Source organism: Euprymna scolopes, chromosome 10 (assembly GCF_053919585.1).
Source record: "Euprymna scolopes isolate OS-2025 chromosome 10, ASM5391958v1, whole genome shotgun sequence".
NCBI lineage: Eukaryota > Metazoa > Mollusca > Cephalopoda > Sepiida > Sepiolidae > Euprymna > Euprymna scolopes.
In genome coordinates, this window is record NC_136491.1 from 59653711 (window position 1) to 59680033 (window position 26323).

General features: G+C 32.9%; 1 protein-coding gene and 1 long non-coding RNA gene across 8 annotated transcripts in view; both read right to left on the minus strand.

Moving 5' to 3' along the window:
* The window catches only part of LOC145286000 (uncharacterized), a 4902-nt gene extending 618 nt beyond the window's left edge, over positions 1-4284 (minus strand). Inside the window, exons 1-2 of the long non-coding RNA XR_013869090.1 lie at positions 2845-4284; positions 1-2812 (exon numbers count right to left, since the gene is read on the minus strand). The exon at positions 1-2812 is cut by the window's left edge and continues 618 nt beyond it. This is a non-coding gene — a long non-coding RNA (uncharacterized LOC145286000). The remainder of the gene's footprint in view (positions 2813-2844) is intronic.
* Positions 1-26323, minus strand: part of LOC145286001 (uncharacterized) — a 273253-nt gene that overhangs the window by 47188 nt on the left and 199742 nt on the right. The window lies entirely within an intron of this gene.

Here is a 26323-nt window from a genome sequence, read left to right on the forward strand (position 1 = left end):
ATCAAGGCCAATAGGCAACTCGAGATTGAGAGTTCAAACGTGCACAGTAGTGAAATTTGGGAAAGAGGATGGAACAACTTTCTCTTCTGCCTCTCTCTAACACTCTTTATCTTCTCTCTCTCTCTCACCCTGTTTCTCTTCTCTCTATATTAGCACTTATCAAGGCAAATAGGCAACTCGAGGATCAACTCGACTCACCATATTTCTCTCTCTCTCTCACTCTCTTCTCTCTCTCTCTCTCTAGACCTCTTTCTCTTCTCTTTCTCTCTCTCACCCTGTTTATCTACTCTCTCTCTCACCCTCTTTTCCTTCTATCTATATTAGCACTTATCAAGGCCAATAGGCAACTCGAGATTGAGAGTTCAAACGTGCACAGTAGTGAAATTTGGGAAAGAGGATGGAACAACTTTCTCTTCTGCCTCTCTCTCAGACTATTTATCTTCTCTCTCTCTCTCGCTCTCTCTCTCACCCTGTTTCTCTTCTCTCTATATTAGCACTTATCAAGGCCAATAGGCAAATCGAGGGTAGACTCGACGATGAGAGTTCAAACGTGCACAGTATTACAATTTGGAAAAGAGGATGGAACAACTTTCTCTTCTGCCTCTCTCTAACACTCTTTATCTTCTCTCTCTCTCTCACCCTGTTTCTCTTCTCTCTATATTAGCACTTATCAAAGCAAATAGGCAACTCGAGGATCAACTCGACTCACCATATTTCTCTCTCTCTCACTCTCTTCTCTCTCTCTCTCTCTAGACCTCTTTCTCTTCTCTTTCTCTCTCTCACCCTGTTTATCTACTCTCTCTCTCACCCTCTTTCCCTTCTATCTATATTAGCACTTATCAAGGCCAATAGGCAACTCGAGATTGAGAGTTCAAACGTGCACAGTAGTGAAATTTGGGAAAGAGGATGGAACAACTTTCTCTTCTGCCTCTCTCTCACGAAAGAGGATGGAACAATTTTCTCTTCTGCCTCTCTCTCACACTCTTTATCTTCTCTCTCTCTCTACCCCTGTTTCCCTTCTCTCTATATTAGCACTTATCAAGGCCAATAGGCAACTCGAGGATAAACTCGACGGTGAGAGTTCAAACGTGCACAGTATTCAAATTTGGGAAAGAGGATGGAACAACTTTCTCTACTGCCTCTCTCTCACACTCTTTATCTTCTCTCTCTCTAACCCTGTTTCTCTTCTCTCTATATTAGCACTTATCAAGGCCAATAGGCAACTCGAGGATCAACTCGACGATGAGAGTTCAAACGTTAACAGTAGTCAAATTTGGGAAAGAGGATGGAACAACTTTCTCTTATGCCTCACTCTCACACTCTTTATCTTCTCTCTCTCTCTCTCTCACCCTGAAAGATTCCTCTCCCCTAAGAATAAAACATATGTTCAATATCTGCTTTTGTTTTTACATTGTTGTTACGGTCCCGGGCAACGCCGTGTAGCCCTGCTAGTCTATATATATAAATCTCAAACGTCTGTGTGTATGTATGTTTATTGGTAACGCTAAAACTTTTGACAGACACAACCAGAGTTGACAAATGTGGTATCATATTGAAGCCCCATCACCCGGATGACAAATATCGAAATTCACGTCAAACGGACCACTAAAAGTGGGTCAACTGATCAGTTTTCTTCAAGGGGGGCCCCCAAATCCCAAACGTCTGTGTGTATGTAGGTTTGTATGTAACGCTAAAACTTTTGACAGACACAACCAAACTTGACAAATTTGCTATCATTTTGAAGCCCCATCACCCGGATGACAAATAACGAAATTTCACGTCAAACGGATTACTAGAAGTAGGTCAACTGATCAGTTTTCTTCAAGGGGGGCCCTCCAAAAACCTGTCATTATCTTCTTCTATCTTCTTCTTCTTCTTCTATCTTCTTCTTCTATCTTCTTCTATCTTCTATCTTCTATATATATAAAAGACAAAAATCTGTGAGTTTGTATGTTTGTATGTAACGCTAAAACTTTTGAAAGACACAACCAGACTTGATAAATTTGGTATCATATCGAAGCCCCGTGTCCCGGATGACAAATATCGAAATTTCACGTCAAACTGACGAGGAGAAAGGGGTAAACGTATCAGTTATCTCCAAGGGGGTCCCAAAAAAAACTGTCATTGTAATGCTTTTTATTACGTAATTCTTGAATGATCCAATGTAATTCATACGTAAAAAAAAAAAACGTTTAGTCATGTCACGTGACGTGACGTCAACGTCCACTAATGGCGAACAATTGTAAATAACAAGTTTTGTCTTCGATACTTTTGCATTTTTCTCTTCGGCTTACTTATATCTATTATTTAACTTTATGCCAATGTTTCCATCGTGATTAACTGGTTAAAAATATTATTTATACAAGAGTTTTAACGAAAAATGTCAGGAAAAAATGTACAGGAATAAAAAAATTCACCTTTCAAAATATTAGACGATAATAAAAATATCGTAATATTTATGTAATATAAAATAATTAGCCATTTTGTATATTACCACGTGACCTCATACCTCTTAAGCTGGAAGGGGGGGGAGGAGTAAAACCAACACCGTCTCTCTCTCTCACACTTACTCTCTCTCTCTCTCTCTCTCTCACTTTCTCTATCACCCTCTTTCTATTTTTCTATTCGTTTAAAAACACTTAGTCATGTCACGTGACGTGACGTCAACGTCCACTAGTGGCGAATCTAATTCATAACTTCAGTGTGCACCGGTTTGGTTACTATGGAAACACTTAATTTTTGTGCTGCTTCGAAAAGGAACAAAATTCATTATACACCGCTTTCTCTTCCCTCCCTCTCTCTCTCTCTCTCTCTCTCTCTCTCTCTCTCTCTCTCTCTCTCTACACCCACTTTCTCTTTAAAACCAGTCGGTGTGTTTTTGATGTTACGTACGTATTTTTTATATTTTTATCTCAGTAATTTTTATTATATTTAATAGCATTTTCTTTTTTTTTTTTTCATGGGAAATTATTTTTCTATTCGTTTTAAGAAAATGCTATTAAAAAATAAAAATGCGATAAATTCTGGCAACAGTTATTTATTTATGCTATTCGCAGCCGGCCGGAAGAAACGCGCTTAGACATTTTGTAAACATTGTTTTTAAAAAATAAAAAATAATACTTCTATTATGTTTTAAACGACTGTAATAGTTTATTTTGGAAGTATATTTCATAAGGAAAATAAACAACCCACTTTAAAAACAGAAATTACGAGTTTTATATATTTTATTCGCAGTTTTTTTTGGGGGGTAGTCCATTATGTCTGTAACAGTTTGTTGAAAAAGTGTAGAATTCAATTAAAAAAACAACACCGTCTTTTTTTTTTTTTTTAAATAAAACTAAAAACTTTATTTTTAAAATTTCGATGTTTGACAAACAGTCCATTATGTCTGTAACAGTTTGTTGAAAAAGTGTAGAATTCAATTAAAAAAACAACACCGTCTTTTTTTTTTTTTTTAAAAAAAACTAATTTTAAAATTTCGATGTTCGAAAAAGAGTCCATAAAGAATAAAACAGTTAATAAATACAAAAAAAAAGTCCATTAATTTGAACTTAAAGCCTGTTTGAATAAAACTTATATAAAAAAAAACCGTCACTTCCGGCAAATGGCTATGTAAACAACTGGTGGCATTTTTCGAATACATCGGTAAACACTGTATGTTTTTCGAGCTGAATAAATATGTTACATTGAATAAAAACATAAAAAATATATCCAGTTGGATAGAAAAGTAACTTATCTTGCCTTTCCTAACATTTATTTGTTATATATTTGTCTTTTGACCGTCCACTAATGGCGAGTTTTGTTTTTTTTTTTAAATAAAACTAATTTTAAAATTTCGATGTTAGAAAAACAGTCCATCACATGTCAATATAAAAATTCTCTTTTTGTTTGATAAAAAGAATAAACAGTTAATAGATACAACAAAAAAGTCCATTAAGTTCAACAAACTAAACTCTTTTATTTATAATAAAACTCTTCGACAGTTTAAATGCTTTCAAAATCCTATGTAAGTATATCGTTTTTACTGTACACAGATTCGAAAAAGTTGTCATCAAACAAATATATGACAGAGTTGAATAAATATGTTACATTGATTAAAAACACTTCTTATTAGCATTTTCTTTTTATATGACAACGTTAATGTTCATGAATCTCTCTTTTAATCATTTTTATCGACTATCAGCCAAATAACCGGGGTCTAAAATTTGGGAAATTATTTTTCTATTCATTTAAAGAATATGCTATTAAAAAAGAAAAAGTCGATAAAAGTTAGACATAAACAGTAAAAAAATAGAAGATATTATTATTAAATAACAATAATTATTAAAAATAAATATTAACATTTACAATAATAAAATGAGTTAGTATTAAAAATAATTATTAAAATAAAAATGAGTTTATTATTAAAAATACATATTAATATTCAAATAAAATTGTTTTTATTATTAAAAATAAATATTAATATTTAAAGTAGAATAAAATGTGTTTATTATTATAAATAAATATTAATATTTAAAATAATATGTGTTTATTATTAAAAATAAATATTAATATTTAAAATAATATAATGTGTTTATTATTACAAATAAATATTAATATTAAAATAAAATGTGTTTATTATTAAAAATAAATATTAAGGAAGGTCAACAGGTGGAGGAAAAATAGTCAATGCAGGTCATACCACCTGACCAGCTAAAATCGTCTTTTTATATAAGGCAGACAGTCAGACTATTTGCCTTGAGGGCGGGCTAAGTCCTCCTACCCCCCCCCCCCCACCCCAAAGCTGAGAGCTGGGGAAACTTCTCTCAGAAGGGGTATGGGAGGACAGGGAGACCTTCCCTCTTTCAACTAAGAGATAGATATCCTTTTGTATGGTTGATTGACCCCCCCCCCCTGTCGGTTCTGCTTACTCCATTCCGAAAGAGATCAACCTTACACAAAAAAAAAAAAAATATGGGGACAGGGAAGCCTTCCCGGGCCCCCTTTCTGGGAGGAGAAGTTCCCCGGCTCCTACCTTTTTGGGAGTGCTCAGCCCGTCCTCCAGTCAACCACAATATTTGAAGAATAAAGATATTTTTGTTTTTGTGTTTTAGGTGGTGAAGGTGATCTGGGGAGTGTTTTTTTTTTTCACAAAAAAGGTACTTTTTACGAATGGGTATCCAAGAAAATTACAGTATTTTGTCAGAAATTAAGGTTTTCATTGACCACTCTCAATACTATCAGAAATGAACAAAGTTAATTAAACAGTCTACACAATATAAACTAACTGTTTTGTTGGCTTTTTATTCTAACTCCAAACTAACCCATAACTACATTTTTCTTTTATTTTGCAAATTTGATTTCCTTTAGTTTATATTGTGTAGCTGAATCAGAAATTGATTTATCTTTTGTCATTTGTAGTTAACATGCTATCAGCGCAATTACTACAGTGTAATCACACATGATCTACCAAAATAAAAACACTTCAGATAAAGTCTTAAATAGAATTCAGTTCCTTACATGACATCTGATGAAGTCAGTACAAACGTTACAAACTAATACTTGAAAAACAATTTGACATTTACTGTACTACAATATCACATTTGTATAGAAGTAGAAATCTGGATACCTATTCTGATACCTAATAAAAGAAAGGACACTCTTTGGGGCGGATTTTGATGATAACAAGTCACTAATTAGAAATTATAATAAACATTGAAATAATTGAAGAATTTTACCAAAATAAAATTACTTGGTAATCACCCAATTTCTGCCACAAAATTTTAATTGGCAAAACTCATAAGCATAAAATATATATTTTCTAATTTCATCTTTTTTTTTTACATAATCTGGTTTGATGTTTTCCTAAATATTCAAATCACTATATTTTGCTGCTTAATATTAAATACAGCAAATGAGTTATTTTTATGCATCAAACAATTACATTTTCTCATTCATCCAAACTAATCACTGAACATCAATTTCATATTTTCTTCACTAAAATATTACTATGCTTGATGTCATCAAGTAGAGCGGATCATTTTTTTTTACATTTGTTTACACATTTTTTACAAATGTTTTTGAGAGTCCATACAAAGTTATAAGTGTTCAACATTTTTTTTCATTTGAATATATTTTGTCTAAGATTCTTAGCCTATGTCATTGCATACCAATTTGTTTCTTGAAAGTTAAGTTCACTGTAAAAACATCTGATACACCAAAATCCCTGATACCTGTTTCTTATAAGCGCCAAATAACTATCACTATTTCGATTTGTGTTTCATGAGAACAATTCAATATTGATATATTATAAGAAACATTTCCAGTGCTTTTCTCTTTTTAGCAATAGTTGGTTGATAATTAGAGGACACAACTAACCCTATACTATGCTTTACTTTGTTTTGTATATATATTTTGTATTGTGTGAAATTAACAAAGATTCATATGCAGGAATCTGTTGATACATTCCAAGAATCCCAATGCGACCAACAAACTTGAAAGACTACAATTTCTTTTTACTATGACCAATAAGAAAGCTCAAGGACTAAGTTGTTGGACTCATCCTGATCACCATTTTAAATTATTGTTAACAGTAAGTTTAACATTTTAAGTACAGAATAATATTCCTTTTGATATTTATAAATTACTATTTTCTGTGACAGATGTTACTTTTTCAATATTGATTGTACCCTCTTTTGTGTTTTTAAATTTTGCATACAATAATATTAAGCACACCATACCAAGACCACTATTTGAGCATCTAATAAACTGCCTACCAAGACCAATGTTTTCAAGTGACAATGGAGAGTATTCATGTTATGTTTCACATTTTTATGTTTTGAAATATTTTGCTGCTTAATATCAAATTCAGCAGATGTTTACTTTGTTTTGTGTATATACTTTATATTAGGTAGAATAAACAAAACTTAATTTCGCTACCATCATTATTTGTATTGACATGCACTGTTAACATAAATAAAATCAATGGTGACAATCCCTGATACCTGTTTCGTATAAGCACCAAATAACTATGATAATGTGTTATTGTTGATACATTATAATAAACATTTCCATTGACTGGTCGTTTGCTTAGCTTAGGTTTACATCATTTTTTCACAATGTTTCTCTACTTGCTTTCAGCATGAGAGCAGATCATATTCTGCACATGTTTCATGCATATCACAAAAACTTATAATATTTGATCAACATTTGACTAACAATTTTACAAAAAAGACCTACCACCTTAAGGGGGGTAAAGGTAAGGCTCCCCACATAACCATAAAAGAAAGCCGCCCCCCCCCATACAGTGGGAAAGAGCTCCCTTCCCATTCTGGGGCAGAGAAGGGGCAAGGAAAACTCTTAAACATAAATGGTCAACGGAGGGTATACACCCTGGGAAACTAAAAGTCTATATGGAATCTGCATAAATTAAAATATCCTGTTTAAGCGTATTGTATGACAGGGAGGGAAGGTCAACAGGTGGAAGAAAAATGGTCTACGCAGAGCATACCGCCTGACAAGCTAAAATCGCCTTTTTATATACGGCAGACAATCAGACTCTGATTGCCTGGACGGCGGGCTGAGCAATGAATGTGGAAGCCGGGGAACTTCTCTCAGAAGGAGGATGGGAGGCCCAGGGAGCCTTCGCTCTCCTCCTAAGAGAGGGATATCCTCTTACTCCCTTTGGAAAGAGATCAACCTTACACAAAACAAAAAATATGGGAAGAGAAGCCTTCCCGGGCCCCCCTCCCCCTTCTGGGAGGAGAAGTTCCCTGGCTCCAACCTTTTTTTTGGGGGGGGGGGCCTAAGCCTGTCCTCCAGGCAACCAAATGAAAAAGAAATTTACCCATCCCACCTTTGTAGGAAGTGTGCTCAGCCCACCTTCTGAGCCACTGTGAAAGTTTCCTTCCACCAAAAGGGAAGGGAACGAGGAAGGAAAAGTCTCTGAGAATCTTCATGCAATTTCTTTGACAAAGAAACTGTTTTCACTTGATTCCACACAAAATTTTTATTGCTTTTTCATCTATTGTCTTATATTAGGATTTCTTTATGCATGTTATTTTATTTAAGAGTACTAAATAGCTTTTCAGTTTCTTGAGACTCTTTCAACTGTCTGGATTCTGCAGCAACGTTGTGGAGTGATATGTAAAACATAAATTGGTACTTTATAACAATAGGTATGTAGAATTCTAACTCGCCAGTGTTGATCGTTTCAATTATTTACAAATTCACCAGGTCCTGGATATGACCATAAACTGTATCCAAACATGGGGCTTTGTGAAGTGTGAAGCCACCATTTAATTGCTATTGCTACCAGGTCCACTCTGATATGGAGTAGTAGTACCTGTTAGGGTCCCAATTATGAGTTAAATAGAAACCAACATTAAATAAACAAATATATTCTAGGAAAAAAAAATGTCACTAGATTGGGCATGAAATAACCTGATATAGTGTTGATATGTCATAAAACAAAATGAACCAACAAATTCACCAATCGACACAATATCAACAAATGTATCTTTCTTTTCCTTATTCTGTGCTTATTTCTTGGTACTAAGCTTATCATTAACTAACCCTGACATTTCTTTTACTTTGTTTTGTGTATATATTTTATTTTGTGTAGAATAACCAAAAAGACATTTAGCTACCACATTTGCAGCGAAATGTTAGCATACATAAAATCACTGGTGACAACCCATGATGTTTTTTCTTATGAACACGAAATAACCAACACGCTTTCCATTGGTTTTTCATGATAAAAATTTAATATTGATAAATTATAATAAACATGTCCATTACTTTTCTTTTTTTATCAATAAATATACTTGGTTGATAATTAGAGAACACAATGTTTATTGTAATAAAACTTGTGATCTATAACATCCAATTCTAAAAATTAAACTTTCCTTTCTCAATTGAAACAAACAACATACCCCACACTATGTTCCTAAAAATGAGGATTTTACTATTGCGTTTACATAATTTTTTAGCTATGTTTCTCTTACTTTCAGCATGAGATCATTTTCTACACGTGTTTCATGCATACCACACAAACATTTTACCTCTGACATTTTTAATTTTTTTCCAATTTCCTTTCACCATGAACATTATCATTAGTACAGTTTTCATTTAAAATGAAGCTGTACATGGTTACTATTACTTGGAAAGCAGATCTAAAAAAAAAAAAAAAATATCTGTTTTCACTTTGAAAATTTACGATTTATAGATCTCGGATTTGGCCCTTCTTCACCTTTTATCTTACATTTGTAAATATTGTATATATACACTTTTTTCTTATTTCTCCAATGTTATTTCTTTCATGCAATTTCATAATCCACCAACATTGTATAAGATTCAATTCCATTTGACACTTGAAAACAACTTTTTATATAGTAAACAGCATTTATTTCTTTTCAGACATATTCTTATTTTATTTTATTTCCAGTACTATGTTTTATTTCATTTTGTGGACACTCATTTAACTCTCTGGGATGCTGCAGGGAACATGTAGAGTGATATATCAAACAAGAAGTGGTACTTTATGACAATAGGTATCTAGGATTTACACATACCAGTGTTGATAGTTTGAAATATTTACAGACTAACATTTTACACAATATAAACACATGTACCTTTTTTTTCTTTTCCTTTGCTTATTTCTCGAACCTAAACTTATCATTAACTAACCCGTAACTTTGTTTACTTTGTTTTGCGTATATATTTTATATTGGGTAGAATTAACAAAACTTAATTTCGCTACCATCATTATTTTTAGTGACATGCACTGTTAACATCAATAAAATCACTGGTGACAATACTTGATACCTGTTTTGTATAAGCACCAAATAACTATCACTATTTCGATTTGCTTTTTCATGATAATATGTTCATCTTGATAGATTATAATAAACATTTCCATTCACTGGTCGTTTGCTTAGCTTAGGTTTACATCATTTTTTCACAATGTTTCTCTACTTGCTTTCAGCATGAGAGCAGATCATATTGTAAACGTTTCATGCATATCACACAAACTTATAATATTTGATCAACATTTGACTAACAATTTTTTGCCAATTTCCTTCAACATTCTCATTACCATTACTACAGTTTACATTTTGTCGTTAAAATGAAGCTGTACATGTTTCCTATTACTTGGAAACCAGATTTGTAAAAATCCCATTTTTTTTTCACTCTGAGAATTTTCATTATATTTCTTTGACAAACGATTTATTTTCAATGAACTTCAGCACATGATTGTTACTGCTTTTCCCCCTTTTGTCTTATATTTGTTTTTCTTCATGCCAAATATTTTATATATCAAGTTTTTGCTAATTTCTTAAATTTTATTTCTTTAATTCTTAGTCCACCAATATAGTATAAGTTTCAATTGCATTGAACGCAATGTTTTAGATAGTAAACATCAGCATATTTCACTTTTCAAGCACTTTTTCATTTTATTTCAAATACTATGTTTTATTTCATTTTGTTGACACTCATTTACCTCTCTGGGGTGCTACAAGGAACATGTAGATTGATATACCAAACATGAATTGGTGCTTTATAACAATAGGTATCTATAATTTTGCTTAATTCTCTAACCTAAACTTATCATTAACTAACCGTAAATTATGTTTTAGTTTTGTGTATATATTTTATATTGTGAAGAATAAACAAAAATTCATTTCACCACCACATTTGCACTGTTAGCATACACAAATATCACTGGTTACAATCATTGGTAGCTGTTTTTTTAAAACACCAAATAACATTCACGCTTTCCATTGGTTTTTCATGATAACAATTTAATATTGATAAATTATAATAAACATGTCCATTACATTCTCTTTTTATCAATAAATATACTTGGTTGATAATTAAAGAACACAATGTTTATTGTAATAAAACTTGTGATCTATAACATCGAATTGTATAAATTAAAGTTTCCTTTCTCAATTGAAACAAACAACATATCCCACACTAAAAATGAGGATTTTACTATTGCCTTTTAGATCATTTTTTAACAATGTTTCTCTTCTTACTTTCAGCATCAGAAAATATAATTTTCTACACGTGTTTCATGCATACCACACAAACGTATATGTGACCAACATTTTACCTCTGATACATTTTTTTCCAATTTCCTTTCACCATTGTCATTATCATTAGTACAGTTTTCGTTTTGTCTTTAAAATGAAGTTGTACATGTTTCTTAATACTTCGAAACCAAATATATCAAAAAATAATTTTTTTCACTTACAAAATTTTCATGATATTTCTTTGACAATCATATTTGTTTTTAATTGAATTCAGCATATGATTCTTACTGCTTTATCACCTTTTATCTTATATTTCTTTTTCTTCATGCCAAATATTTTAAATATCAAATTTTTGCTCATTTCTTAAATTGAATTAAAAAAATGGATTTTTTTATTCCACCAATATTGTATAAGGCTCAATTCCATTGAACACAGTGTTTTATATAGTAAACATCAGCATTTGTTTCTATTTTATTTCAAATACTGTTTCATTTCACTTTCTCGATAATCATTTACATCTTTGGGGTGCAACAGGGAACATGTAGAGTGATATATCAAACATGAATTGGAACTTTATAACAATAGGTATCTAGAATTTCCACATACCAGTGTGGATAGTTTGAAATATTTACAAACTTACAATTTACACACTATAAACAAATGTATCTTTTTTTCTTTTCTTTGCTTATTTCTCGAACCTAAACTTATCATTAACTAAACCTAAACTTTGTTTACTGCATTTTGTGTATATATTTTATAATGGGTGAAATAAACAAAACTTAATTTGGCTAATATCATTTGTAGTGGCATGCACTATTGACATATATAAAATCACAGGTGACAATCCTTGATTCCAGTTTCGTATAAGCACAAAATATCTATCATTATTTCGATTTGTTGTTCATGATAAAAATTTAATATTGATACATTGTAATAAACATTTCCATTGCTTTTATCTTTTTATCAATACATATACTTGGTTGATAATTAGAGGACACAACTAACCCTATACTTTGCTTTACTTTGTTTTGTATATATATTTTGTATTGTGTGGAATTAACAAAGATTCATATGCAGGAATCTGTTGATACATTCCAAGAATCCCAATGCGACCAACAAACTTGAAAGACTACAATTTCTTTTTACTATGACCAATAAGAAAGCTCAAGGACTAAGTTGTTGGACTCATCCGTATCACCATTTTAAATTATTGTTAACAGTAAGTTTAACATTTTAAGTACAGAATAATATTTCTTTTGACATTTATAAATTACTATTTTCTGTGACAGATGTTACTTTTTCAATATTGATTGTACCCTCTTTTGTGTTTTTAAATTTTGCATACAATAATATTAAGCACACCATACCAAGACCACAATTTCAGTATCTAATAAACTTCCTACCAAGGTCAATGTTTTCAAGTGACAACGGAGAGTATTCATGTTATGTTTCACATTTTTATGTTTTGAAATATTTTGCTGCTTAATATCAAATTCAGCAAATGAGTTCTTTCTTATGCATCAAACAATTACATTTTCTGATATTCATTCAAACTAATTATTGAAAATCAATTTCATATTTTCTTTACTAAAATATTACTATGCTTGATTTCATCAAGTGGTGCGAATCTGTTTTTTACACTAACAATGTGCACATTTTTTGAAGAATAAAGTTTTTTGTTTTTAAGGTGGTGAAGGTGATCCGGGGAGTGTTTTTTTTTTTTTTTTTTCCAAAAAAGGTACTTTTTACGAATGGGTATCCAAGAAACATTCAGTATTTTGTCAGAAATTAAGATTCTCATTGACGACTCTCAATACTATCAGAAATGACCAATCTACACAATACAAACTAACTGTTTTGTTGGCTTTTTATTCTAACTCCAAACTAACCCATAACTACATATTGCTTTTATTTTGCAAATTTGATTTCCTTTAGTTTATATTGTGTAGCTGAATCAGAAATTGATTTAACTTTTGTCATTTGTAATTAACATGCTTTCAGCGCAATTACTATAGTGTAATCACACATGATATACCAAAATAAAAACACTTCAGATAAAGTCTTCTTACATAGAATTCAGTTTCTTACATGACATCTGATGAAGTCAGTACAAACGTTACAAACTAATACTTGAAAAACAATTTGACATTTACTGTACTACAATATCATATTTGTATAGAAGTAGAAATCTGGATACCTATTCTGATACCTAATAAAAGAAAGGACACACTAAATAGAGATTAGCTGGTTTCCCGGCATAGCCCAGGATGTAATAAAGATTGACTGAAATACATGTTCTAGCTGGTTTCTAGGCGTTGCCAGGGATGTAATATAGACACATTATGTTGTATATTACCTGTTCTCTTCTCCCTAAGGTAAAACAATTTCATATACATGCTGTAAATTACCTACGCTAGGGATAAAACATGAACAATACCAGTCCGGGGGTAGATAAAACAAATAATACATAGAGATGAAAGATTCGTCTCCCCTAAGAATAAAACATATATTCAATATCTGCTTTTGTTTTTTCATTGTTTATACGGTCCCGAGCAACGCCGGGTAGCCCTGCTAGTCTTCTATATATATAAAAGGCAAAAATCGGTGTGTATGTATGTATGTATGTATGTTTGTTTGTAACGCTAAAACTTTTGACAGACACAACCAAAGTTGACAAATTAGGTAGCATATTGCACCTTGATCACCCGGATGACAAATATCGAAATTTCACGTCAAACGGACAACTAGAAGGGGGTTAACTGATCATTTTTCTCCCAGGGGGGCCCCCCAAAAAACCTGTCATTTTAACATTATTCATTAGCTGTCACGTGACGTGACGTCAGCTCAGTAAAATGTCGGCTACGCTGAGCCTCTGACGTACATTAAAGCTGCCTGCGAGGAGTATCATTGATACTATAACACAGTTAAATATTAGTTTAAGAGTCGAACCGTTATTACCAACGGATTTATCGCACTTCAAAAAGAAGAATCCCAAAATTACATAAAAATTGACGTAGGGAAAATGTTTTTATTTTTGCTTGAAGTTTTTTACCGGCGAAGAAAGATGACTATGCTCTTTGCTATAGTTTACCATGTAAACAAGGCTTTAGCCATTTTGTTTTTACCTCCTAACTCTGTTAAACTGGAAGGGGGAGGGTGGCTATCAGTATAAGGCCGCTTAAATACACGAAAATTACTTTTATACGAGTTTGTTTTCTTATGAATGGAACCGCGTTTATAGGGGGGAGGGGGGAGGAGGCAATGTGCACAGTCTCCCAAGCATTACCTACTATAAAAAAAGATGCACATTTACCCTCTTCTCTCACCCTCTTTCTCTCTCTCTCTCTCTCTTTCTCTTCTCTCTCTCACTCTCTTTCTCTATCACCCTCTTCTCTCTCTCTCTTTCTCTTCTCTCTCTCATCCTCTTTCTCTCTCTCTCACCCTCTTCTCTCTCTCTACCTTTTTTTCTTCTCTCTCGCACCCTCTTCTCTCTCTCTCACCCGCTTCTCTCTCTCTACCTCTTTCTCTTCTCTATCACCCTCTTTCCCTGCTCTCTCTCACCTTCATCTCTCTCTCTCTACCTATTTCTCTTCTCTCTCTCTCCCTCTGCTCTCTCTCACCCTCTTCTTTCTCCCTCACCCTCTTCTCTCTCTCTCTCACCCTCTTCTTTCTCCCTCACCCTCTTCTCTCTCTCTCTCTACCTCTTTCTCTTATCTCTCTCTCTCACTACCCCTCTCTCTCTCTGTCTTACCCTCTTCTCTCTCTCTCTACCTCTTTCTCTTATCTCTCTCTCTCACTACCTCTCTCTCTCTCACCCTCTTCTCTCTCTCACCCTCTTTCTCTCTTACCCTCTTCTCTCTCTACCTCTTTCACTTCTCTCACCCTCTTTCTCTCTCACCCTCTTTCTCTGCTCTCTCTCACCCTCTTCTCTGCTCTCTCTCACCCTCTTCTCTCTCTACCTCTTTCTCTTCTCTCTCTCTCACCCTCTTCTCTCTCTCTTACCTATTTTGTAATATATATATATAGATATATATATTGTACAAACTATTGTACAAACTATTACCACTTATCAAGGCCTATAGGCCACTCGAGGATGAAAGTTTAAAAGTGCACAGTAGTCAAATTCGGCAAAGATGACGGAACCGCTTTAAGAGGAGGATGAATTATTCAGTGACTCCAACCTATTTTGTTACATATATGTATGTATATATTTTTGTAAAAAATATATATTACTACTTATCAAGGCCCATAGGACACTCGAGGATTAGAGTTGAAAAGTGCACAGCAGTCAAATCTGGGAAAGAGGATGGAACCGCTTTAACGGGAGGATGAGTTATTCAGCGACTCCAACCTATTTTGGTATATATATATTTATATCTATATTTATTTTTAAATATATATTACCACTTATCAAGGCCCATAGGCCACACGAGGATGAGAGTTTAAAAGTGCACAGTAGTCAAATTCGGCAAAGATGATGGAACCGCTTTAAGAGGAGGATGAATTATTCAGTGACTCCAACCTATTTTGTTATATATATGTATGTATATATTTTTGTAAAAAATATATATTACTACTTATCAAGGCCCATAGGACACTCGAGGATTAGAGTTGAAAAGTGCACAGTAGTCAAATTCGGGAAAGAGGATGGAACCGCTTTCACGGGAGGATGAGTTATTCAGCGACTCCAACCTGTTTTTTTATATATATATTTATATCTATATTTATTAAAAAATATATATTACCACTTATCAAGGACAATAGGCCACTCGAGGATGAGAGTTGAATAGTGCACTGTATAAAAAATACGGTAAAGAGGATGGAACCGCTTTAACGGGAGGATGAGTTATTCAGCAACTCCAACCTATTTTTTTATATATATATATATATATACTTTTATTAAAAAATATATATTACCACTTATCAAGGACAATAGGCCACTCGAGGATGAGAGTTGAAAAGTGCATAGTAGTAAAATTCGGGAAAGAGGATGGAACCGCTTTAACGGGAGGATGAGTTATTCAGCGACTCCAACCTATTTTTTATATATATATATATATATATATATATATATTTATAACAAAAATATATTACCACTTATCAAGGCCCATAGGCTACTCGAGGATAAGAGTTGAAAAGTGCACATTAGTCAAATTCGGGAAAGAGGATGGAACCGCTTTAACGGGAGGATGAGTGATTCAGCGACTCCAACCTATTTTGTTATATATATATATATATATATATATATATATATTTTGTACAAACTATATATTACCACTTATCAAGGCCCATAGGCCACACGAGGATGAGAGTTTAAAAGTGCACAGTAGTCAAATTTGGGAAAGAGGATTTAATCGCTTTAATAGAAGGATGAATTATTCAGCGACTCACACCTGTTTTGGTATATATATATATATATTTATAAAAAAATATGTATTACCACTTATCAAGGCCCATAGGCCACTCGAGGATGAGAGTTAAAAAGTCCACAGTAGTCAAATTTGGGAAAGAGGATGGAACCGCTTTAACAGGAGGATGAGTTATTCAGCAACTCCAACCTATTTTGTTATATATATATATATATATATATATATATATATTTTTCATAAAATATGTATTACCACTTATCAAGGCCCATAGTCCACTCGAGGACGAGAGTTGAAAAGTGCACAGTAGTCAAATTGGGGAAAGAGGATGGAACCGCTTTAACGGGAGGATGAGTTATTCAGCGACTCCAACCTTTTTTTTTATTTTGTAAAAAATATATATGACCACTTATCAAGGCCCAGAGGCCACTCGAGGATAAGAGTTGAAAAGTGCACAGTAGTCAAATTTGGGAAATTTGTTATATATCTATTTTTTTGTTACTTAGGCATTTCCACTTATCAAGGCCCAGATACATCTCGAGGATAAGAGTTAAATGTGCACAGTAGTCAATTGGACAATAAGGCCCAGAGGCCACCCGAGGATAAGGGTTGAAAATGGCAGTAGTTAATTGGACAACATAGTAATCGTTAGTAATGGAAAGTCGGGAAATTTGTTATATATATATTTATATTTTGTTTAGATAGGCATTACCACTTATCAAGGCCCAGAGGCCACTAGAGGATAAGTGTTGAAAAGTGCAGTAGTCAATTGGACAAAATATAGTAATTGATAGTAATGGAAATTCAGTAAATTTGTTATATATATATTAATATTTTGTTAAATACGCATTACCACTTATCAAAGCCCACAGGCCACTCGAGGATAAGGATTGAAAAGTGCACCGTAGTAGTCGGTTGTAATGGAAATGCGGGATATTTGTAATATACCTATTTTTTGTTACTTAGGCACAACCACTTATTAAGGCCCAGAGGCCACTCGATGGTATTACCACTTATCAAGGCCCAGAGGCCACTCGAGGATAAGCGTTTAAAAGTGCAGTAGTCAATTGGACAATATAGTAATCGTTAGTAATGGAAATTCAGTAAATTTGTTATATATATGTATATTTTGTTACATACGCATTACCATTTATCAAGGCCCAGAGGCCACTCGAGGATAAGGATTGAAAAGTGCACAGTAGTCAATTGGACAATATAGTAATCGTTAGTAATGGAAATTCAGTAAATTTGTTATATACCTATTTTTTGTTACTTGGTCATTTCCACTTATCAAGGCCCAGAGGCCACTCGAGCATAAGAGTTAAAAAGTCCACAGTAGTCAATTGGACAATAAGGCCCAGAGGCCACCCGAGGATAAGGGTTAAAAAGTGCAGTAGTCCATTGGTCAATATAGTAATCGTTAGTAATTACTACTTCTCAAGGCCCAGAGGCCACTCGAGGATAAGGGTTGAAAAGCGCAGTAATCAATTGGACAATACAGTAATCGTTAGTAATGGAAATTCAGTAAATTTGTTATATATATATATATTTATATTTTGCTAAATACGCATTACTACTTATCAAGGCCCAGACGCCACTCGAGGATAAGGGTTGAAAATATTCAACAAATTTTTTATCTACAGATTAGAAAATTTGTATATAGGGTATTCAGACATATGGAATATATCTAGCATAATCTATCTATTATATCTATAAAAGTCAGAATGTTTGTGTGTGTGGGTGTGTGTGAGGTAGAGAGAGAGAGAGAGAACAATTCTTAACCTATATATTCAACAAATTTTTTATCTACAGATTTTAAATTTGTTATAAAGGGTATTCATACATATGGAAATATATCTAGCATAATCTATCTATTATATCTACAAAAGTGAAAATGTGTGTGTCTGTGAGAGAGAGAGCAATTCTCAACCTATATAATCAACAAATTTTTTATCTACAGATTAGATAATTTGTATATAGGGTATTCAGACATATGGAAATATATCTAGCATAATCTATCTATTATGTCTATAAAAGTGAGAATATGTCTGTGTGTGAGAGAGAGAGAGTAAGAACAATTCTCACCCTTTATATTCAACAAATTTTTATCTACAGATTAGAAAATTTTTATATAGTGTATTCAGACATATGGAAATATATCTAGCATAATCTATCTATTATATCTATAAAAGTGAGCATGCGTGAGAGGAGAGAGAGAGAGAGAGAACAATTCTCAACCTATATACTCAACAAATTTTTTATCTACAGATTTGAAAATTTGTATATAGATTATTCAGACACATGGAAATATATCTAGCATAATTTATCTATTATATCTATAAAAGTGAGAATGTGTGGGTGTGTGAGAGAGAGAATGAGAGAGAACAATTCTCAGCTTATATATGCAACAAATTGTTTATCTACAGATCCGAAATATCACATTTGTATAGAAGTAGAAATCTGGATACCTATTCTGATACCTAATAAAAGAAAGGACACTCTTTGGGGCGGATTTTGATGATAACAAGTCACTAATAAGAAATTATAATAAACATTGAAATAATTTAAGAATTTTATCAAAATAAAATTGCATGGTAATCACCCAATTTCTGCCACAAAATTTTGATTGGCAAAACTCATAAACAGAAAATATATATTTTCTAATTTCATCTTTTTTTTTATATAATCTGATTTGATGTTTTCCTTAATATTCAAATCACTATATTTTGCTGCTTAATATCAAATACAGCAAATGAGTTATTTTTTATGCATCAAACAATTACATTTTCTCATTCATCCAAACTAATCACTGAACATCAATTTCATATTTTCTTCACTAAAATATTACTGTGCTTGATGTCATCAAGTGGAGCGGATCATTTTTTTTTCATTTGTTCACACATTTTTCCAATTTATATATATTTTGTCTAAGATTCTTAGCCTATGTCATTGCATACCAAGCTGTTTATTAAAAGTTACGGTTCACTGTAAACACATACGTTACACCAAAATAAAAACGCTTCAGATAATGTCTTGATATTCAATTAAGTTTCTCACATGACATCTTATGAAGTTAGTAGAAATGTTACAGACTTTTGAATCTCAAACACTTTCAATACTGTGCACTGATATTTTCTTTTTTGGAATATAAGCACATTCATGATTTTTTTTTACAAACGTCAACAAATTTCACAATGTGTAGCAATGTACTGAAACAATTATAAAAATATTTGTTTTTATTTTGGATGATGCAGGGCATCCGAAGAGAGATTTTTCTAACAAAATGAAAGTATAATTTTTAGCAATAGGTATCTAGGAAAAGGCCACTACATACGTTATAAATTCCAAATTTCCACAACCTGGCAAATACTGGTACACGCTAGCAAATTTAGATTTGCAATTACAGAATATGATTCTAATTTTTTCCTTTGCTCTTTATTCTAACACTACACTAAGTTTACTGTTTTATTTCGCTACAGTTGATATTGTGTAGAACAATAAGAAAATCATAGTGAACAATGCATTCAACAAAATTTCACACACATTTCTAGATACCTATATCTAATAAGTTCAAAAGAAAGGACACACTTAGGGAGGTATTTTGGTGGTCAAGTCACTAAATAGAGATTAGCTGGTTTCCCGGCATAGCCCAGGATGTAATAAAGATTGACTGAAATACATGTTCTAGCTGGTTTCTAGGCGTTGCCAGGGATGTAATATAGACACATTATGTTGTATATTACCTGTTCTCTTCTCCCTAAGGTAAAACAATTTCATATACATGCTGTAAATTACCTATGCTAGGGATAAAACATGAACAATACCAGTCCGGGGGTAGATAAAACAAATAATACATAGAGATGAAAGATTCGTCTCCCCTAAGAATAAAACATATGTTCAATATCTGCTTTTGTTTTTTCATTGTTTATACGGTCCCGAGCAACGCCGGGTAGCCCTGCTAGTCTATATATATAAATCTCAAACGTCTGTGAGTTTGTATGTTTGTATGTAACGCTAAAACTTTTGACAGACACAACCAGACTTGACAAATTTGGTATCAGATTGAACCTTGATAACCCGGATGACAAATATCGAAATTTCACGTCAAACGGACGAGGAGAAAGGGGTAAACGTATCAGTTATCTCCAAGGGGGGCCCCAAAAAAACTGTCATTGTAATGCTTTTTATTACGTAATTCTTGAATGATCCAATGTAATTCATACGTAAAAAAAAAAAAACGCTTAGTCATGTCACGTGACGTGACGTCAACGTCCACTAATGGCGAACAATTGTAATTAACAAGTTCTGTCTTCGATACTTTTGCATTTTCTCTACTCCTGCGTTATATATATTATTAAACTTTATGACAATGTTTCCATCGTGATTAACTGGTTAAAAATATTATTTATACAAGAGTTTTAACGAAAAATGTCAGGAAAAAATGTACAGGAATCCACTGTTAAACTGGGGGGGGGAAGAGGCAGCTTCAAAACCAACACCCTCTTTCTCTTTTCTCTCTCTCTCACCAACTTACTCTTCTCTCTCTCTCACCCTCTTTCTCTTGACCTCCTACTACTGTTAAACTGTGTGTGTGGGGTGGGGGGGGGAAGAGGCAGCTTGAAAACCAACAAAAACAGTGCACAGTTTCCCAAGCATTATCTCCTATTAAAAAAAAGATGCACACTTTATAATTACATAGTGGGGTGGGGGGGGGAAAGAGATTAGAACCGCTTTTGTCGGGAAGGGGGGGGAAGAAGCCAAGTGCACAGTTTCCCAAGCATTACCTCCTATTAAAAGAGGAAGCACACTTTATATTTACTTAGTGGGGTGGGGGGACGAGATTAGAACCGCTTTTGTTGGGGGAATGGTGGGGGGGGGGGGGGAAGAAGCCAAGTGCACAGTTTCCCAAGCATTATCTCCTATTAAAAAAAAGATGCACACTTTATATTTACATAGTGGGGTGGGGGGGAAGAGATTAGAACCGCTTTTGTGGGGGGAAGAAGCCAAGTGCACAGTTTCCCAAGCATTATCTCCTATTAAAAGAGGAAGCACACTTTATATTTACTTAGTGGGGTGGGGGGGACGAGATTAGAACCGCTTTTGTGGGGGGGAGAGGGGGGAAGAAGCCGTGGGGTGGACGAGATTAGAACCGCTTTTCTGGGGGGGGGGGAAGAAGCCAAGTGCACAGTTTCCCAAGCATTATCTCCTATTAAAAGAGGAAGCACACTTTATATTTACTTAGTGGGGTGGGGGGACGAAACTAGAACCGCTTTTGTGGGGGGAAGGGGGTGGGAAGAAGCCGAGTGCACAGTTTCCCAAGCATTACCTCCTACTAAAAAAAGATGCACACTTTATATTTACTTAGTGGGGTGGGGGGAAGAGAATGACACCGCTTTTGTAGGGGAGGGGGGGAATAGGCCGAGTGCACAGTTTCCCAAGCATTACCTCCTATTAAAAGAGGATGCACACTTGATATTTGAGTGTGAGAGAGAGAGAGAGAACAATTCTCAACCTATATACTCAACAAATTTTTTATCTACAGATTTGAAAGTTTGTATATAGGGTATTCAGACATATGGAAATATATCTAGCATAATCTATCTATTATATCTATAAAAGTGAAAATGTGTGTGTGTGTGAGGTAGCCAGAGAGAAAGAGAGAGAGAGAGAGAGAGAGAGAGAGAGAGAGAGAGAGAGAACAATTCTCAACCTATATATTCAATACATTTTTTATCTACAGATTTGAAAATTTGTATATAGGGTATTCAGACATATGGAAATATATCTAGCATAATCTATCTATTATATCTATAAAAGTGAAAATGTGTGTGTGTGTAAGAGAGAGAGAGAACAATTCTCAACCTATATACTCAACATATTTTTATCTACGGATTTTAAACTTTGTATATAGGGTATTCAGACATATAGAAATATATCTAGCATAATCTATACATTATATCTATAAAAGTGAGAATGTGAGTGTGTGAGAGAGAGAGAACAATTCTCAACCTATATATTCAACAAATTTTTTATCTACAGATTTGAAAATTTGTATATTGGGTATTCAGACATATGGAAATATATCTAGCATAATCGATCTATTATATCTATAAAAGTCAGAATGTTTGCGTGTGGTTGTGTGTGTAAGGTTGCGAGAGAGAGAGAGAACAATTCTCAACCTATCTATTCAATAAATTTGTTATCTACAGATTTGACCATTTGTATATAGGGTATTCAGACATATGGAAATATATCCAGCATAATCTATCTATTATATCCATAAAAGTGAGAATGTGTGCGTGAGAGAGAGAGAGAGAGAGAGAGAGAGTAAGTACAATTCTCACCCTATATATTCAACAAATTTTTTATCTACCGATTAGAAAATTTGTATATAGGGTATTCAGACATATGGAAATATATCTAGCATAATCTATCTATTATATCTATAAAAGTGAGAATGTGTGTGAAAGAGAGAGAGAGAGAGAAGAGAGAGAGAGAACAATTCTCAACCTATATATTCAACTAATTTTTATGTACAGATCTGAAAATTTGTATACAGGGTATTCAGACATATGGAAATATATCTAGCATAATCTATTATATCTATAAAAGGTAGAATGTGTGTGTGTGTGTGAGTGAGTGAGTGAGTGAGAGAGAGAGAGAACAATTCTCAACCTATATACTCAACAAATTTTGTATCTACAGATTTGATAATTTGTATATAGGGTATTCAGACATATGGAAATATATCTAGCATAATCTATCTATTATATCTATAAAAGTGAGAATGTGTGAGAGAGAGAGAGAGAGAACAATTCTCAACCTATATATTCAACAAATTCTATCTTTACAGATTTGAAAATTTGTATATAGGGTATTCAGACATTTGGAAATATATCTAGCATAATCTATTATATCTATAAAAGTTAGAATGTGTGTGTGAGAGAGAGAGAAAGAACAATTCTCAACCTATATACTCAACAAATTTTTTATCTACAGATTTACAAATTTGTATATAGGGTATTCAGACATATAGAAATATATCTAGCATAATCTATCTATTATATCTAGAAAAGTGAGAATGTGTGTGTGTGTGTGAGAGAGAGAGAGAACAATTCTAAACCTATATACTCTACAAATTTTTTATCTACAGATTTGAAAATTTGTATATAGGGTATTCAGACATATAGAAATATATCTAGCATAACCTATCTATTATATCTATAAAATGACCATGTGTGTGTGTGTGAGAGAGAGAGAGAGAGAGTCAGAGAGAGAGAGAGAGAGAACAATTTTCAGCCTATACATTCAACACATTTTTTATCTACAGATTTGACAATTTGTATATAGGGTATTCAGACATATAGAAATATATCTAGCATATTCTATCTATTATATCAATAAATGTGAGAATGTGTGTGTGTGTGTGTGTGTGAGAAAGACAGAGAGAGAGAGAGAAAGAGAGGAAGGAAAATTCTCACCCTATATATTCAACAAATTTTTTATCTAAATATTAGAAAATTTGGATATAGGGTATTCAGACATATGGAAATATATCTAGCATAATCTATCTATTATATCTATAAAAGTGAGAATGTGTGTGTAAGAGAGAGAAAGAGAGAGAGAGAGAACAATTCTCAACCTATATATTCAACTAATTTTTTATCTACAGATTTGAAAATGTGTATATTGGGTATTCAGACATATGTAAATATATCTGGCATAATCTATGTATTATATCTATAAAAGTGTGAATGTGAGTGATGGAAAGAGCAAAAAATTCTCAACCTATATTTACAACAAATTGTTTATCTACAGATTTGAAATTTTGTATATAGGGTATTCAGACATATAGAAATATATCTAGCATAATCTTTCTATTATATCTATAAAAGTGAGAATATGTGTGTGAGAGAGAGAGAGAGAGAGAGAGAGAGAGAGAGAGAACAATTCTCAACCTATATATTCCACACATTTTTGGGTACAGATTTGAAAATTTGTATATAGGGTAGGTAGACATATAGAAATATATCTAGCATAATCTATCTATTATATCTATAAAAGTGAGAACGTGTGTGTGTGTGTGTGTGTGTGAGAGAGAGAGAGAGAGAACAATTCTTAACCTACATACTCAACAAATCTTTTACCTACAGCTTAGAAAATTTGTATACAGGGTATTCAGACATATGGAAATATATCTAGCATAATCTATCTATTATAACTACAAAAGTTAGAATGTGTGTGAGAGAGAGAACAATTCTAAACCTATATATTCAACAAATTTTCTATCTACAGATTTGAAAATTTGTATATAGGGTATTCAGACATATGGAAATATATCTAGCATAATCTATCTATTTTATCTTTTAAAGTGAGAATGTGTGTGTGTGAGATAGCGAGAGAGAGAGAGAGAGAGAGAGAGAGAGAGAGAGAGAGAGAAATTCTCAACCTATACATTCAACAAATTTTTTATCCACAGATTTGAACATTTGTATATAGGGTGTTCAGACATATAGAAATATATCTAGCATAATCTATCTATTATATGTATAAAAGTGAGAATGTGTGTGTGTGTGAGAGAGAGAGAGAGAGGACAATTCTCAACCTATGTATACAACAAATTTTTTATCTACAGATTTCAAAATTTGTATATTGGGCATTCAGACATATTTCATTATATCTGGCATAATCTGTCTATTATATCTATAAAAGTGAGAATGTGTGTGATAGAGAGAGAGAGAACAATTCTCAACCTATATACTCAACAAATTTTTTATCTACAGATTTGAAAATTTGTATATAGGGTATTCAGACATATGGAAATATATCTAGCATAATCTATTATATCTATAAAAGTGAGAATGTGTGTGTGTGTGTGTGAGAGAGAGAGAGAGAGCGAGAGAGAGAGAGAGAGAGAGAACAATTCTCAACCCATATACTCAACAAATTCTTTATCTACAGATTTTAAAATTTGTATATAGAGTATTCATACAAATAGAAATATATCTAGCATAATCTTTCTATTATATCTATAAAAGTGAGAATGTGTGTGTGTGTGTGTGTGAGCGAGAGAGAGAGAGAGAGAGAGAGAACAGTTCTGAACCTATATATTCAACAAACTTTTTATCTACAGATCTGAAAATTTGAATATAGGGTATTCAGAAATATCGAAATATATCTAGCATAATCTATTATATCTTTAAAAGTGAGAATGTGTGTGTGAGAGATAGAGAGAACAATTCTCAACCTATGCACTCTACAAATTTTTTATCGACAAATTAGAAAATTTGTATATAGGGTATTCACACATATGGAAATATATCTAGCATAATCTATCTATTATATCAATTAAAGTTAGAATGTGTGTGTGTGTGAGGTAGCGAGAGAGAGAGAGAGAGAGTAAGAACAATTCTCAACCTATATATTCAACAAATATTTGATCTACAGATTAGAAAATTTGTATATAGGGTATTCAGACATATGGAAATATATCTAGCATAATCTATCTATTATATCTCTAAAATTGAGAATGTGTGTGTGAGAGAGAGAGAGAGAGAACAATTTTCAACCTATATACTCAACAAATTTTTTATCTACAGATTTGAAAATTTGTATATAGGGTATTCAGACATATGGAAATATATCTCGAGTAATCTATCTATTATATCTATAAAAGTGAGAATGCGTGTGTGTGTGAAAGAGAGAGAGACAGAACAATTCTCAACTTATATATTCAACAAATTTTTTATGTACAGATCTGAAATATCACATTTGTATAGAAGTAGAAATCTTGATACCTACTCTGATACCTAATAAAAGAAAGGACACTCTTTAGGGCGGATTTTGATTATAACAAGTCACTAATTAGAAATTATAATAAACATTCAAATAATTTAAGAATTTTACCAAAATAAAATTGCATGGTAATCACCCAATTTCTGC